We start from the raw sequence: 17645 nt of genomic DNA, 5'->3' as shown, positions 1-17645 counted from the left end.
TGATGCGCACCGTTAGAAACTATCGAACTTGACAAAACGAATCAATCAATTCGTGGACTAGAATGGACATCGAGTCGGAGCTGCGTTGGTGGAGAAGGGAAGTGGAAATGGATGAAACAAAAATTGTCTGCCGGTCTGGCACCGGACGAATCGTTCTACTTCGATGGATTGATCCGTTGGATGGATGGAGATGGACGAATCGCACACCCATCATCCATCCAGCACGGTAAGGGTCCGGTTTGATGGCAACTGAAATGAACGAGGATGACAGAGCATGTTTCTTCAGTTCTGGTTCTTTCCTATTCTTCCAGATGAGACGAAATATTCTTCATGTGATGCTCGTGGCCGGACAGGAGATGAGCTAGCGTCGAATAAAACATGTCAATTTGTCCGCTTGTCATGCTCTACGACAAAATTAGTCAAACAATCTTAACTTCTTTTAAGAAATCTTCAAATAGCGAAACTATAAATAAAACAAACGAGACAAAAATCAATAAAACTCAACACACGCACAATGCTTGATTTGACATACTGTAACAAAACAATTACAATAAAGATCCAATGAAAAACAGCAGGCAGACAAACACATTCGAATGAAATGCATCAGTAAAATGCAATCCATGAAGTGCAGCAATTTGATTATGTGGTAAAACGCACCTACTGTTGTCGAAGCGACGCATCCATGACTCTAATTGCCCCGATTTGCCATTATCTGTACATACATATAATAATTTACAGACGTACATGGAGCCAGCATCGGAGCCAGCTAGTCCCATCGGAAACTCCAACGCACAGACTGCGTTGCAGTCACCTTGCTGGAAGCAACACGAAGGCAACGACATCCACGCAGCTCACCACATGCATTTGGGAGCTACTATTCGACTGTCAATAAATATTGCTTACCGCTACCGTAAAGCCCAAACGAAACACCTTCGACGAACTGGCCGACCGGACCTGGCACCGGCTGATGTGAGTGATTAGGAATTTCTCCAACGTCGGAACAATTTCTATACATAAATTATAATAACTATCGTTGGGTGCGCTCGATTTGTAGCTCGGACTGTTCCCAGGCTCAAGATTCGGCCAGAGATTTTGCGTTTGGGTACTGAAGGACATCCGCTTGAGCGAAGCTGGGGGGTGAAAGCGAAGCTTCAATGGGTGAAATCTCGTTTAATTTTCTCGAATTCAATATAAATCAAATCCAATCCGTCCAGATGTCCATATTTTGAATTATAATGCAGCAGTCCAAGCTGCAGTCACATTGGCAGCATGCCGTGTAGCTGGACCTTAGAACTATCTCTGCTCACAATTGTGGCCGTGTGCGACTGTGTGTTTTCATGAGCCATCTCCAGGGCAGCTAATCTCCATATGATTGGGTCATGCCAACAAACCTACCCAGCATTGGTAGCTACTGACATCTGCATCCCTCTCTGGGCCATCGTCTTAGACTCTTTAATCCTTTTGATCTTCGCTTCACATTGACAATGATCATCCGGATAAGTTCATCAGTCGAATTGTTTACGGCTATCACTCTTATCAGTGCGAGTATGGTTCGAAAGGGCCTTGTCCTGGCTGCATTGCAACCGAATGCAAATCCCGCATACTGGTGGTCGATTTCCTCTTTATCAAATTGACTCACCGTCCTTTACGCGGTTCCCAACCATTGCACTCACTGACACGCTACATCCCTTTCCGAAGCAGAGAATAGAGTCTCGTCCTGGGCTCCATGGTTGAACTGATACCTTGCCGTACTGAGCCGAGATTTATGCTATCGATGAACAATCGCAATCATTATTGTTATCATAAATACGTAATAATCACTGTCATATGCATCATTCTTTCATGAAATCATTTGACGTTTGCTGCATTCACGCCTGCATCACAACCTGGATGGGAAGATTCAATGTCACACCCTGCTGGACTGCTGGAGACTGACGGCAAGTTGGCCGGCATTACTATCATATTCCGCAGTGATATAGTGAACGTGTCACCACGAAGGCCATTTAATCCACTCGTTTGTGATTATTTGTGGTGGTCGCTGGTTTGTTATTTTGGCATCAATTGAACTAATCGCACATCGTTTCAGCAGGTTTCGGTGCCACCGGTGCTGAGATACAATCATAAACCGGTCGGGCTATCAAATGCCGACCGGAAGCGAGGGGCAAATCGATCAGGATGAACGCATTTACTTCACCCGGAATCCAGTTACAGGCGAGTGCAAGTGCAAGTGCACCAACCCACCATCACATCCGTGACAACATCAGTCAGTGGAAATGCGTACAAATGCGGATGCCACTCATTCTCGCGCAACCGGCTGACCATCAGAATTGCAAATAATTATTGTAATGCATCAATCAGAGATCCGGTTGATGTACAGATTGGTTATAAATTTACGCACGCAACCCCTCTCGCATGCCAGGAAACTCATCCCAATCCGTCCGCTGTTTAAAATGGGATAATAAAACAACATTCACCCATCGCTGGTGCAGTGTTCGCCGGTCCGCTTGAGCGCCGTGACCGTAAATCCGTTCGCACAGAACACCGAGATCTGCTGTATTTGGACAATGCAGAGCTTCAAGGCAAACTCAATATACATTAAACTCATCGGTGCACTCATAAAACACATCGCCAGTCGAATCGATGAGTATAAATCTGTTTGATTAAATAATTATAAACGTGCGTTCGAACATTCGACTGTCATCGATGTTCGTATTCAAATGGGGAATGAACGAAAAACTGAGAGTGACAAAGACGTGACAAAAGTGTAATAATGTTTCAGCTTACTTTAAACTCTTTTCTTTTGGAAGTGAGGGGTTTCAAAAGAAGCGTTTTTATAGGTTTGCTACTTAAACGCTAAATACTTTTTCAATACAATGTATTATTGCGCGTGCCAATCTCTCGTTTGTGAGTTCAATTTTATCATCACAAGTATATAAATTGATGGATTCAGCCAATTTCCAATCGGTCAAGCTGAGGGCAATGGACAAAAACTTCTTTTTGATGTCTTCTGACACACACGACGTATTCATTTCCACCTCTCAGCCCATTCCAGCCCATCCCAGCGCGTGCCATTTACCTTTGATCGATCTGATCTTCCCACCCGTCCCAGCCGGATGCCATGTCACCCCAACAAACACGCCGAGAAAGCTATCCAACACCCACCTCAGATGGTCCTCCTCCTCCAGCACACCCCGAACTCCGACTACGAGGTGGCAAATGGTCCAACATTTGCATGCAACTCGATCGACAGCGAAATCAACGAGACAGCTCAAGTGCTGACGTTGATGGACGAGATTGGTTAGGATTCGAGCGCGGCTGAGCAAGCAAATGGACAGTTAAGCAAAAAATAACGCGCTACACACGCAAATAAAAACGCGCTGCCCTCTCTCCCGTGCTGGCGAAAAGTGTGGAGAACCCTTATCAATCAAACAAATCATCACACGTTTGACATTTTAATGCTATTTTACCGCTCGACAGAGAATCGGTGGTACTGGTGGCCGGGCGGAAGTGTTAGCAGCGAATGAAGTTTTTCGTTTACATACGGTTGAATACTGCAATTTCAGTGCATCGCGGACCCAGAGCCCAGTTTCGCCCAGCGCTACGACTCGCCAATCGATGTGACATCAATGAATTGAAGCGCAAGATCTCAGGTGGAAGGAACGGACGGACGCGACGGAAAACGTCAAGCAATTCGAAACAAGATCAATGATGACGGATTAACTGTCCACCTCGGTACACGCTGCCCTTGGTGATGCATCATTTGCTTCGTTCGCTTCAAATCGACCTGATGCAAAACTGCTTGTCAATCAAACCCATGCAAGCAACTCGTTCGATGTTGCTAAAGTTGTCACCGGGCACTGCTGCTCTATCGTTGCATTCCTCTTTTGCATTTCTTTTTCTCGCGGCTTGTGAATGAAAATACGCAAGAAATACACAAATATCCGGTATCGTTGATTGAACTGGTCCAGAGCAAGGTTCCAGCTGATTAATCCAGTTATAACAAGGGTTGGCTCGTCGGCCACATTAATCGTTAATTTTAAGATAAACAGCAAATAACATTTACAGTCGACGTTAGACCACATATTGCTTTTCTTAAAATCAGTTACTAAATATCAAAACGATCAATAAGGAGCAACACTTTTTTTAAAACTGTTTGACCTAACAAAACAGAAATATTTTGACCTAACATTGCAAATGCATTGCCTGTTATAACTAACTGTTTGTTACATTTTTTCTGCAAATATTATATTAAACGTAGGCAAGTGACAATCGGGACAACAATACCTAATAAAACTTAAATCGCATTAAGCCGAAGTAAATGTTGACAATTTCGACTATATTTGCCACTTGAAATTGTGCACTTCATTTGAGATAAATAGTTCCTATATTCGAATTTTGTTATCAGGTAAAGATACTCACTTTAAGCAAACAACAGGGAACGGTCCCAAACTGGAGTTTAGTTCTTTTTCCCTTGTTCCCGTTCCTGTAGTTTCGTTTGTACGATGATAACAGCGTTTCCCCTTATTTCATTCCAATCCTTCAAACATCCTTCAAGACGGTATTCAATGTGGTGATGGAAGATGATGTCTGCCAGTGCCAGACAGTTCTTCACTCTCGCGGAATAAACCGCTTCTCAGTTATTCATCTCGCCTCTAAGAAGCCGGAAGCCGGTCTCAAACACGAACTCATCTCTATTGGGCCAAACTACTCATATATTTACACACCTTGCTTTCGCTCTAGTTGGACGAGTGTGAGCGTCTTCAACTTCGAACGACTTGCTATCCTCATTTTAACGACAGCTCTATCCTCCCATCTTCTCACTGCTAACAACGAATGAAAGTTTTACTGGGCAGCAAAAGGAAAACATTTCAATCATTCTTAGCTGGAGTGTGACTGACAGTTCGATATAGAGCATAATGCAAAAATGAAGCGAACTATGGCGATGTCTTTGTAGATCCTTTGGTTGATATGTGTAAATGAGGGTGTTGGTTTGAATCACTTTCGCCTGATTTTTCACTTATTCCTTTCATTGTTACCTATTTCTCTAAGTCTAGCAGAACCACTTCTTAATCACTACAATGGACATGCGAGCAATTCGGGTTCGATTGAAGCATGTCTCTCTCTCGAAGATTCTAGGAAGGTCAATCACTATTGACTCGTTTTTCATCAGTTCAGCTACTCACTCAACGCATAAAAAATCATCATCAGCTTCTTGTGGGAGTGTAAAATTGCACCATCAGCAAGTGACAATTTCATGCCACAGTTCATCTCACCGTAACTCAAGTACCTTTTCCTTGTCCATTTTTCCTCCTGTTCCATCGTCCTGCGTGTTTCTGTGATTATGCAAATTACAATCTTCACAGGAATCCTTGAACAGTTTCTGACAAAAAAATGATCCCTTCACTTTGTCAAGATCGTCGGTATCGTGTTGAGGAGTCGAACATTCTTGGTTCAGATAGAAATATTTTTAAATACCATGTAATAAAAAACGATAAATTTGTATCCAAAAATATTTTGGGAATAATTGAGAACAAAAAAAACACTTACAAAAACCAAAGAGAAAAGGTCTGTTAACCCACAAAACACCAGTACTTCCAACAAGACAAGTAGACAACAACACTCCGATGCTCTTCCAGACAGTAACTTATGTCTTCACCTCATCCACAAACAAGCGCCTGAACACGTGCCACAATTTGGTGTGTAATTTGCAACACATGTGTTACCGGAAGTAGTTCCCGACTGCTATCCATGACCGTTTATCAAGCTTCTCCTCGACTATGCGTTGAAAAATTCCCCAATAGACTGTTAGCAAAGGATCCATCATAAATAATTCATTCAAAATATGGTAAACAGTTTTGAAGCCCGTGAGACACAGACACGCATGCACCCACGCACGCACAGCGGAGTTTTCTCGCGTCAACAGGACATTCGAACCGATTCTCCAATTCCTGCGATGCAAACAGTCTCAACCGTAGAAAGCGAAACTCGCGAAAATCAACCTGTTGCATGACGAAGGCTCTGCTCACCACGACAGTGAAAGTCGGTCGTACGCCCTTTGACGACTATCGACTCTTGCTTGGAGCACAGTCATCGGGAAAGAACACGACGCCATAAAACGCAAATTGTGGTTTCAAATGGACTGAGCTTTTTCTCACTACCGAACTGCACGCATCGACCTCGCTCCATTTTCGCATTATTGATTTCGTGTATCAATGGTTTCCAGGCGTTTTGACGGACTAAGAATGCATCCGAGAGTCTAATGAGTGTTGGTATGTATTCGGGTATAGAGACGGGCTTTGGTCCATCACGTAAACAAAGCAGCTCAGAATACATCAAGAGCTAATCAGTCAAACTACTTTGACTGACAGATGACTGTGGTTTGTTCATCGCATAAATCAATGAATAAACTGTACTGCTTTAAAATCGTCCAGATGCAACTACAGCTTCGAGCAGCTGTTCACATTTCTAGCGTCTCAACACATGTTGCAAAAGCACACGCGAGATGATCCATCGCTGATGCAAGCGACTAGCAGGTTAAGCATCTTGAAGCAGTTGTGACGGTTGAGTAGAGGTTTGGGAAGGATTTGCAAAAAAATGCATTTTTATTGTTCCAGAGAATGAGAATGTTGATGGTATTGAACATTAAAATGAAATCAAACGTACTCCCATATGTCATGATAAATGTAAACATGTTCTCCGCTACTCTTTCATTAATTTAATTCATACGTCCTTTTCGTCTCAACATTCCTCTTACATCCTGCCTTATCAAAGACTTCTTCTGCCATCGTTGAATGTCTTTGAAGAACTGCTAGTTTTAGTGGGGAAAAACTCTCTCATCTTGCGTCGAATGAGTACATCACATCACTGTGCTCGAAGCATCTACTGTCCGGTCACCTGTACCACCAACCTCATCCGTTCTTACGTCAGTTTCAGCAATCACGCTTCGGGCCTAATCTTGCTGACATTTTAATCCGGAAATAATAAAATAAAACGTTTGATGTTGCGTCGTTCTACTGTTCCTTGTCATTTTCATTGTTTCAGTAAATCGTCCTGACGCAAGGTCGAGTAAGAGTCCGATGATATGTTGATTCGTGCATTCATAGATGCTGTGTCTAGAAGAACTGAACATGATCGAATGATTCCAAATGTTTGCTGGATTAAAACTTTAGTCAATGGTGCTAGGAAATTCGGGAAGTATTCAAGGAGTTAGGGGATTTTCACAAGGTACAAAAATGTATTATTTTTGTGTAATCTATTAAATTTGGTGTCGCAATACAAAAGAGCACAGAGTACCGATATCTTCTTAAAAGCAATCCTCCAAGAGCAATATTTAATCAAAATCACAAGGAAAGCTAAAACTAATTATTGAGATATGAAGACGACTTAGCATAAACAAACTATTGATCTTACAAATTATCTTAAATGATCTGCATAGAAATGCTCATCTAAAATGTTTCTTTATTTGGTAGAATTTGGCTTCGAAATAATGTCGATAGACAGCCAACTAGTAATCAAGTTAAAATGCTTCGAATGTAAGTCACAAATAAAACCATAATTCTGTCACAAACGAGAGAACTTTCATGCCAATGGCACCCCCAATCCGTTCTTGATTCTTGGATGAAGAATTGATTTTTCAAACAAACACATTTTCGTGATGTATTATTCCAATCGGATTGCTGACATAAATCAAAATCCTTCTCATTCTACACGAATCGATGGATCCATCAGCGTGGATCTCGTGAGTATGGTTGGCCGTTGTGTCTCTCCTTGCATTGCGGTTTGAAGTACGAACTTCCTTTTGTCTATCCTTCCACCGTTACAGGACCTGAACGTTGCATTGTTTGATAGCACGCGTCTGAGGTTTTCAATATCCGTTGCTTTTACTGTTTGACATGTCACCTACTGACTTTGGCGCGTTTTGATAGATCTTTGAGTTATCTGTATAGGGTTTTGGGATATTTTGTTGATGGCAGCTTGTTGTTTCAGGATTACAAAGCTGTAGTCTTGCTGTTGTTAACTTTCGTTCAAAATGCATTTTTCTTCTGTTCTTCGATACACAGTGGATAACATTGGATAAGAAAACAAAACAACGAAATCCATCAAATTTTAAACATTTAAACAAACTAATTGCTTTTAACACATTTTGGTATAACCTTATTTCAAAACACAACAATCGCATTATTTGGAACGAAAGAAGCTATCCAATCAAATGATTTTTATCCTCTTCTTTAAGGATAATCTCTCATTGCTGATTTGCATTTCAAATCTGCATAAGATCAACTCTCCAAATAATCACAACAATCGAAAGAACGATACAGCATGACCCACAATCCTTGTTGGTCAGCAGAAGACTCTCCTTCATCCTCTACGACAACGCAACACCGAGTTCGAATGAAGAATCGCCACTCGAGAAGTATGTCCTGTGTCTGCTCAAAAATTCGACCACCAACAGCACAAGCTGCTGCTCGTCCTCTCTGTCTGTTCCCCCTGTTAACATACGTTCGTTCTCACAATCACTTATCGTTGTCCTAATTCTGCAAAACTAACGTCCATCTTCTTAAAACAACCAATGAACTCAAACATGAGAGAGGCATTTGTCAACCCTCCTTCTGGGCGATGGCTGGCGATCGAAGCGACACACATTATTTGCCATAAGAGTGCTAAGCTTCATCAAGCATAGCAAATACTGCAGCAACAAATCTTATCCTCATCAAAGCAAAAAGCTCTTAATTCGATCGTCCTTAATACGTTTTCCATCCGTTACGTCCAATTTCAGCTCTTCAATCTTCGGGTGGAAAGTGCAACTATCAGGAGGGAGGAAATCGAAAAAAAACTTGTTTTTTGTTGCCTGGAGACATGCACCACAACATGAATCGAGATGGTACACGCAAGACATGAGCCAGCGGACGAATGCGTTCCAATATCTCCTCATCCTGACACAGAAAGTCTTCGGAAGCGGATTATCGAAGGCAATGGAAGTTCGAAGTAGAACAAATCTATGGGAAGTCATCATAAAATCTTTTATATTTAGCTCTGATTGATGTATTTTAACACTGTACGGCCCTTCACACTTTAGAAAATGTTTTCCTTTATGCTTTTCGACGTGCCATTTGTTATTTGCATGTCCATGGACACTTTTGTTTTAAGGTCAGCGAGCCACAAAATTGAAAAATTCACCTCATCCATGATCAAGTCCTTCTGTTTGCTTTATGTACAGCATCGCTTTTTATTTATCAGTTCCTCTTTGTTCTCTTCTTCCACATACTTGTACGTCACAAAAGCACCGACAAGATGATAAAAATGACGATTCTTAAGCCCACAAATTATGTCGCTTACCACCCAATATCCCACCGCTAACCTCCGCTCGGAGGAAGCATCGACAAACACCAGTCTGCGTGCTACACTGACACGGCAGCCATGGTGGATATTAATGTTAATCAACATTTCATTGATCCAAACTGCCATCTTTTCCATTTCGAAAAGGAACACTAACCAAGTTAACGATCGCAGAGCTCCACCGTCACATGCCATTCATCGCCATTGGCTCGAACCGTGCTTTGGCGCGCTTGCCAGGTGAAGCATCGCTGACCAGGACCGACAATGATCAGTAGATGAGTTTCTGATGGGCTCGATCGAACCATGATCACAAATTAAGAGCCCATCTTATCCCGGTTTCTCGTTCACACAGCAAATCCAATCTACCTGTTTTCCAGCAGCTTTCCAACGAAGCCGTTCGGAACTGGGAGAGAGGATGTGTCTGTCGGTGGATTTATTGTTATTGAATCGGTGTCGTTCTCAATACCTCTTTTCGTTGCTGGGACCGGCGATGATCGAATGGTCGGGATACGAGATTTTACGGACTGACTATTGGCGGCCCTGGCACAGGATATTAGTGCGCCGAAGCTGATTAAAACAACACGATCGACACGCTGGATCACGGATCGATCGCGGCAAAATTGTTTTCATTTCAGATGGTCACTAATGTAAATTATAAGCCAGCAGAGAAGAGTTTCATCAAAACGGTTCTATATGATTCGGGTGATCTTCTTTTCCCTGGAGATCTGTTTGGACACCATCAATCTTTTCGGCTAGTACAACGACTCCACACCAATGGGAACAACGCGGCTTCATTCAAACGACATCGTTGCTCGAATGCGGATCGAATTGAAGCGTTTATAAGCAAATTTAAAGACCGGCCTCAGCTTAGCACTTTTATTGATGCCGACAGCATGGGATCTGGCGGAAGACACCTCTACAGTAGGTTATTTGAACCCCATTGACATTCTTTATAGATCGACACAGTTTTTGGTCGGAAAATTTTGAAGGTTTTATGTAAGTTTTACTGCTTCTATAAACTGTTTATGGTCAGACTGTGAAGTCATTCTGAAGGTTATGAGTTATTTCGAATGATACTTAAATTTCAATTAGATGTCATAAATCCAAAACGAATCTTTGTTTCATGAAGATTTCACAACAACATTTTTCATATCTTTTTCTTGATTTTCTACATCATCAACCACATCCACTGTTTCATGAAAGAATCTGTAAATTAAGGAAATACTTTCGTTCGGTTACTGTTCTAGCCATCGTTCATTCGATTTGACACTTGGAAAATAATGACGATGAGCAACTCTAATTTCGGGTTGCGTCATAAATTTTCCGATAACATTTCAACCATTTTCGTCATTCATCTTCCTTTAAATTCGCCTGGCAATATCTGACCAGAATCCATCCTCATCCAAAGATGGAGTGATTTCAGTTCTCGTGTGTATAGTGATGGGTATGGAGGAAGAAGAGTGACATGCAAAGAGGAAAGGAAGCACGAAGATAACACCGAAATGCACCGGAACTCGCCTGCATTACAAAGCCGTGTGTGATGCACTGATTTATAGATGACAGTAATGTCCTGCGAAACGTGACGTTCCATTGATTAAACGGTTTCCCTTCCATTGCTCCAGTTGTTTGTTACTAGTCGCCGTAGTCGTACGTGAAACACATGCGTTGCTCGTGTGTCAACTTTTCCATTCTATCAAAACGTTCATCTATTATGGCCACCCATGAAAGCAAATCACGTCAGTAATCCGTCATTCTTATCGTAATATTTTACACGCTGCGTCGTTGAATCCGTCCGCAATTCATTACTTATGAAAACAATGTAAAAACGGTGGTCTATTTTCACAATTGTGATCAAACAGAAATCAATCCAAGAGCACTAGTCGCAACAAGTCGCAAGTTTTAGATAAAATAAAGACAGCAATTCTAATTTTATTATGAAGTCTTGCCATCATCACCGTCCCTTTATTCCCTTGAATTTATTTGTAATAGTTACAGAAACAAGGAATTTGAATAATCATTTATGAGGATTTAAAGACACTTTTTCCCATCCAAAAAGTTATTTGAATAAGCCAATTGTTATCGAATGAGCTATGCATAATTCATAAGATTAAAATATGATTTTCTTGCAATTATCCTATTGAAAACTTAACCCAAATTTGCGGTCGAAATGCATCATTTAAACATAGATTAAGCTTGCAATACAATAAAAACGACATTCATGACGCAAGTCCCACGAGCCTAGCCATCGCTCCATAAAAGGCTCTTGATAGACACACGCTTATTTTGTAATCATTGTTGATAGGTCTGTGGTGCAAAAATCAACGATAACGAACTCTACTTTTCAATTGCAATGCAAAGTGGATACAGCCTTTGTTGTAATTAAAAATGCATAATCTGAACAACTTCTACTTCACGTCCGTATAGCGGTTTGGTTCACAAATTGCACTGTGATAATGACCAATTTTGCTTCCATCAATCCCCGACACCACAATCCATTTCGACTTGGTTTTATGCTCGTAAAATGATGTAAAGTTATGTGAACCGACTTTGACGAACTTCAGGAGCCATGGTGCCTAGAATTGAATCGCTAGCTGCTGAAGTATTGGCTGCATATGGAACGTTTTAAGCTGAATAGTAGCGTTAAAACATCGTTGTTTCGTTCGTCACAATTTTAAATTTTATATTCGTGCTGTCTTTACGTCATGCTCGGTGCTGCCATCTGTTGGCGAGAGATATGAATCAAATTTACACTGGGACGTTTTTCTTACAGAAAAACAACTGATGGAAATATTAATCGAGGGATGAATAACAACAAAAGCAATACTTGTTGTTGTTGACGATGAAATGAGACTGGATCAGCGAAACAATACCAACATATTTCGACGATTTCGCGACCACAAGCCCCAACTCACCGAAAACACGAAAGGAAAAACGAAATAAACATAAATCCACGCGTTCCGATCAAACCTTCTGGGGTTCTTTTTTCCACCCAGATTTCCCAAACGCCCGGGAGACAGTTGTGGAACTGTCTGTGGGCAGAGAAGGAATGTTTTTACGCTAAGCACCCTCGCTCACACCCTTCCGACCGCGCGTGTGTGTGTGTTTGTACGGTGTGAACCGGCTTACGCACACCAGCTACGTTTAACTGCGTAGGGATGACGGCGACTGCAACGACCTTCTTCACTTGCCATTCATCCTCTGCCCTAATCCATTTTCCATGACATTTATCCGACTAACTCCGGGGTTTTACTCTCCCGATTTACTCTTCTTTTGAACTCCCGCCCGTGCTTGGGGTTGGGTTTTGCTCTCTTTTCTGTGCCTCCTTCCCACTTGTTTCGCGCTCGTTTTGCATTGCCGGTATACTATTTTATGATCCGATATGTTGTTGATGCTGTTGCTAGTGCACTGGGTTGAACGGGACAAATCAAACACTTTTACGACCACAAACTCGCCAATAGAATGCACAACCGCGCAACGGAATGGTAAGGTAGATTGATGGAAGAAGTGAAGGGAAGTGGTTCTCCTGCCCCTGTTGCTTCTCGTAACCAAGGCAGCTGCCCCGTTCATACCATATGGTTAGCAAAAAGGGTGGTTGTTCAAGCAAGCGTGTGCAACTAGACGTGCGAGAGGGTGTGGCAGGAACATGTGATTCTACAGATTCGTTTCTACGCTCAGTAAAGCCGGCAAAGTGCGTCATCTAAAGCCGGCTAAACGTGATATTTGTCGCGTGCCATTTGTTATTATTTTTGGTCGCTATTCTGATCATCGGAAGATTCGAGTAGCAAACGCTCTTCACCACCGATGGACGGTGATGGATGTGGTCGTTAACTAACTTTTATTTTTAATTGAGAAAATCACCACTTTTTTAAGTTGAAGATTCGAAATTACATTCAACAGCATCTTGTCGTCCAAGGATATTATTCTGATTATTAGTTTGCTCAAGAATGTTTCTTACCAATCGATTATTGCTTGAAGTTTCGGTTGAAAACGAATTGAGCGAAATGCTTTACAAACAACTACCAATTCTATATTTTTTACACACACACACACACACGATACATACACCTATACACATTTAAAAACAAAATAAAATAGCACATACACACGCACGCAAACTCACATCCACCGCACCGAACCGACCCGTCCCATGGTCGTGCTTGATCAGACAGTCGACGAACGATACGACATAAATCATGTGTTTCTTTTTATGACTCTCACCACGCGTAACTTCTACCCCCACGACAATCGCGATGTCACCCTGTACCACCCATCAGTTGGCCGGGTACCCCCGGGAACAAACTTTCTTGTTGCGCTAGGGGATGCAAAAACCGATCGGCGTCCGAAAGCGACTGAAGTCGCGGTTTGCCGGACAATGTTCGGTTGGTTGGTTTGTTGTTTGTGCGAAATGTGCGACCCCCGAACGGTGCTTCGGTATGTGGCACGGTGCATTTTGGAGTCATTTGTGGTGGTTCCGCTGTTGCCTGCTAACTCTTGCCTCCTGTCTTCCCCTTAGCGACCCACCGACAGCATAACCAGGTTGACCAGTTCGATCGGAATTGGAACAACGTTGGGCAACAGGGGGTTGAGCGTTGGAAAGATGGTAACGAACGGTGGCTATGACACTTGCCCCTTGGATTTTCTTGGGGGAGAAGATGTTACCACCACCTGTGTGTATATGTGTGTGCTTGGGTGAGGAGAGCGGAACCAAAGGAAGGAGGAAGCTATTTTGGTTGCGTATGTGTTGGTACCGTAGGTATGCTGAGTTACCCTACAAGTAACTCACCCTTGATCGATATGACCAACACTAATGCACGATGGTTTCCCCTACTTTACGAAGAAACATCCGGTTTTTAGGGGAGGCTCGTGTGTTTGCGCCACAAACACAACATACCGCTTAAACCTATGTCTGCTTGCAGTGTTTCCCTACTAGGAGAAAATGCTTTCAAAACCCACACAAACGTAAAGAATGCAACAAAACATTAAACATCTTCGTGCCACTGTAGTACGAACGAGAAGCCAACATGATTAGCATCCGTTTGGCACCTTTCCCTCTCTTTCGCTCCCTTTTGTTCAGGCATACTTAAAAGTCGCCTACATCGTGATGCTCCAAAACTGTCTCCTTAAGTGACACGAACAACAATCGTAAAGCTACCGGAATATATGCTGTCCACGTCGTACAATTGATGTTAAGATGATGTGAAGAGATGGGGAATATTTCATGTGGTAGTCTTTTCTTTCCACTAAAAAATGTTGAAGGTCACATAGTGTGTCGGTAGTTTAGTTAGCATTAGTTATGTTGTTCGCATTAGATCGAGTTTTTATTCAAATTAGAAAAAAGGGATTCATCAACCATCTGTGCTACAAAAAGCCGACGGCAAACGTGATTTCTAGTTCTATATATAATGTATTAACACATACATTTACATCGCTTGTATATGTGCCTGTGTGTGTGTGTTGGTAGATCTTTCCTCACTTTCTTTCACCACCCCTGGAGAAACGCAGCATAAGCATCATCTTCTTCAGCATCGCGAATAAAAAAAAAAAGAGGGCAAAAAAGTAACGCGCACCACACGGAGCGTGCGCTTTAAGTGACGGTTGTAAAAATGAATGAATTATGGTTTTACTCCACACTTCTGTCCGTCGCTTCCGGTGACCGTTTTATTGCCCCTGATCACGTCTCGCGCCACGTCTGCGGATGGATCAACCACCTGAAGGTGCAATTACAACCCAATTGCCTTGTGCCAGTGGTGTGTGTTTACCGAAACCTTTTGGCAGTGAACAACAACAGCTGGATGGAAAGAAATAAAAAAAAAAACAAAAAAATGTATTTAAAAAGAATAAAACAATTTTTGAATGTTTCTAAACCTATTCCGAACAGGGCAGGGATGCAAAAGAAACCAACTCAAAAACAAATTTTGGTTGCATGTGTTCGACTCGATTTCAGAATGCCGTCGGCTTATTGCATAATTGTGGTCTAATGCTTTATATGTGTTGTTTTATTGTTATGCTAGGTTCGAACCTCTTTTCTGTGATCAATTTTAGCGGTTTTGTAAAGAAAAAAAAATCTATTTATTTTTTATTTTGAGTACGACGGCTTGCACCGTATTGTCAGAAAAAAGACATTCTAGGGAGATAATAATTTCCCTAATTTTATTTAATTGTATGCTTGCGATTTAGCTGGGACAAATGGAAATTTAACACAGCTTGCAAAAAGACTATTTTTGTTATAATAATAAAATACAAAATGAATAATACGGCCAGACCATTCCATCGAAATAAAAAATAAAATATACTACGAATTGTGTTAGGGACCGTTTGATTGGTGATGTGTAAAACATAAACAACTGATATCTTCCGGTCAAGCTTAATTTCCACATGTGTTTTCTCTTTAATGTGGAAAACGAATGAGACAACTATTTTATCTTTTACACATATAAATTAACTTATCATTTACAGGTCATAATTAGATGTATTCTTTCTGGTACACTGCGCTTCATTTATAGTTTCTCGGGAAAACAGGGAAGCGAAAATTACATAAGCCATCATTAACCGTGTTGCAACGGAAAACCAACATCTTCATTATTGTAGAAAGTTTCTTCGAAGAATTAAACTCCTGAGCCAAGAGCCCATATCTGAGCTGATTATGATAATGTTATTACTTTGAGCAATCCTCTTCAGTACTGGGGAAGGGGCGTTGAAAAATCATATAGATCAGTTTTCCAACAGGTGTTTTGGCATACGAATTAGTTATCATTTGGATGGAAGAACTTATCTTAATGAGCAATACTAATGTTTAGAAGGAAACTTAAAATGTTTAACAGTGATGTACAGCGAAGATATCTGGTCTTAAAAAGCAACTAATCGAATGCTTAATATGCATGGCGATCATCCATTTTTGATCGCTAGGAATATCAAACCTGACCAGCGAATTCATGGTGTAAATTTGTTCTTAATTAATCATCCAAAGACAAATCGGTGCATGATACAAAAGATAGGTGCTTTCTGTAGTAAATATACCTCCATGAATTGTCTGGGTCGAGCTATTTTTTAATATATGATTTGTAAATCAATCCACGAACCAAAAAAAACCATACGATGGAAAAATCACTCAAGACAAAAACAGAAATTAGCAATGAATTTAACACTGAAAAAAGCTAAATTAAACTGCAAATAGTCTATATAAGCGTAACACTAGAGGTTAAAAAAAGTTAACGGTTTTTGTTTGAGCAATTATATGATTATTTTTACGACCAATTTGGAGCTAAACCGTGCTACCGACTTCCCTATAAGCTTTTATACCGCTTTAAGCTGAAAACCACTCAAGCCTCCAGAATTAACTTTCGATCTCTCTCTCTCCCTTTCAAGGTTGTTCTTGACGGCAAACGATCGACGAGAGTGCTAGTTGTGGCTCACCACGACTATGCTGCACCGATTTTCACAGCACTCTTTTGTCGTTTTTTTTTTTCTCGAACACACTCAGTTGTACCTCTACAACATGAAGCCATTCTTCTTGCATCCTTCAGAAAGATTCATAAAATCGTCACATTACACGCACCTACCTTCGGGGAGGTACTGGCTGGTTGAACCAGCTATCATCACCGATAGTTTTGTGCAGCTACTGTGGAGAATGTTTCCTCATTCGTCACATGCCGACCAGCCTGATGTCGATGTTACATACCCCCGGGGCAAAGATCTTTATCGTAAAACCCCCAATCAGGCTAACGATCGTCAGAGTGAGGTGCCAGAGTGTAAATACCTTGCAGGGGTTTGCGATCTAAAATTTGTGAAAATTATAGCTTTTCACGTCCCTTTCTCTCGTGTATCGTAGTAACGTTTCGGTCTAACTTAGTGCTGGCATTATGTCACGCCACCGATGGCAAGACTTGGGATGCTCTGCTAATTCCAAGTAGGACAGCTTTTGGTCACTGATGGACGGTAGATTGATGGTGAGCATGGTTTACCAGACACTAATGGTTGAGATTTATGGCGAGTGGAACGTGGCAGAGTTATGCGGCATAGAGCACTTGTAAACTGACCACCCTGGGCCAAACGAATTTGTTCGCTACCGGTGGAACGGTATAATTTTTGGTGTTTGGTCAGGCTGTAGAGCTCTGTTATATTAAGGGGATGATTTATTGTACTCAAGAAATTGCTGTGAGATAAGCATAGGAAACAGTGCTCTGAACTGGATCGTCAAGGTCATCATGAAAAAAATTGGTATTCGGTTTTGCTAGCGATTTAAATCGCTAGCAAAACCGAATACCATCATTAAAAAAAATTGGTATTCGGTTTTGCTAGCGATTGAAATA

General features: G+C 41.5%; 3 protein-coding genes across 3 annotated transcripts in view; all 3 read right to left on the bottom strand.

Annotated features, from left to right (window-relative positions):
* The window catches only part of LOC126565129 (peroxisomal biogenesis factor 19), a 349045-nt gene extending 341139 nt beyond the window's left edge, over positions 1 to 7906 (bottom strand). The window contains exon 1 of the mRNA XM_050222271.1: positions 7900 to 7906. The gene's annotated coding sequence lies outside the window, so the exon portion shown is untranslated. The remainder of the gene's footprint in view (positions 1 to 7899) is intronic.
* LOC126564882 (protein limb expression 1 homolog) overlaps positions 1 to 17645 on the bottom strand; it is a 508128-nt gene that overhangs the window by 237663 nt on the left and 252820 nt on the right. The window lies entirely within an intron of this gene.
* LOC126563871 (protein tiptop) overlaps positions 1 to 17645 on the bottom strand; it is a 178904-nt gene that overhangs the window by 141020 nt on the left and 20239 nt on the right. The window lies entirely within an intron of this gene.

Source organism: Anopheles maculipalpis, chromosome 3RL (genome assembly GCF_943734695.1).
Source record: "Anopheles maculipalpis chromosome 3RL, idAnoMacuDA_375_x, whole genome shotgun sequence".
Lineage (NCBI taxonomy): Eukaryota > Metazoa > Arthropoda > Insecta > Diptera > Culicidae > Anopheles > Anopheles maculipalpis.
Note: the sequence above shows the minus strand (reverse complement) of the source record. Positions and strands in the feature narration are given on the sequence as shown.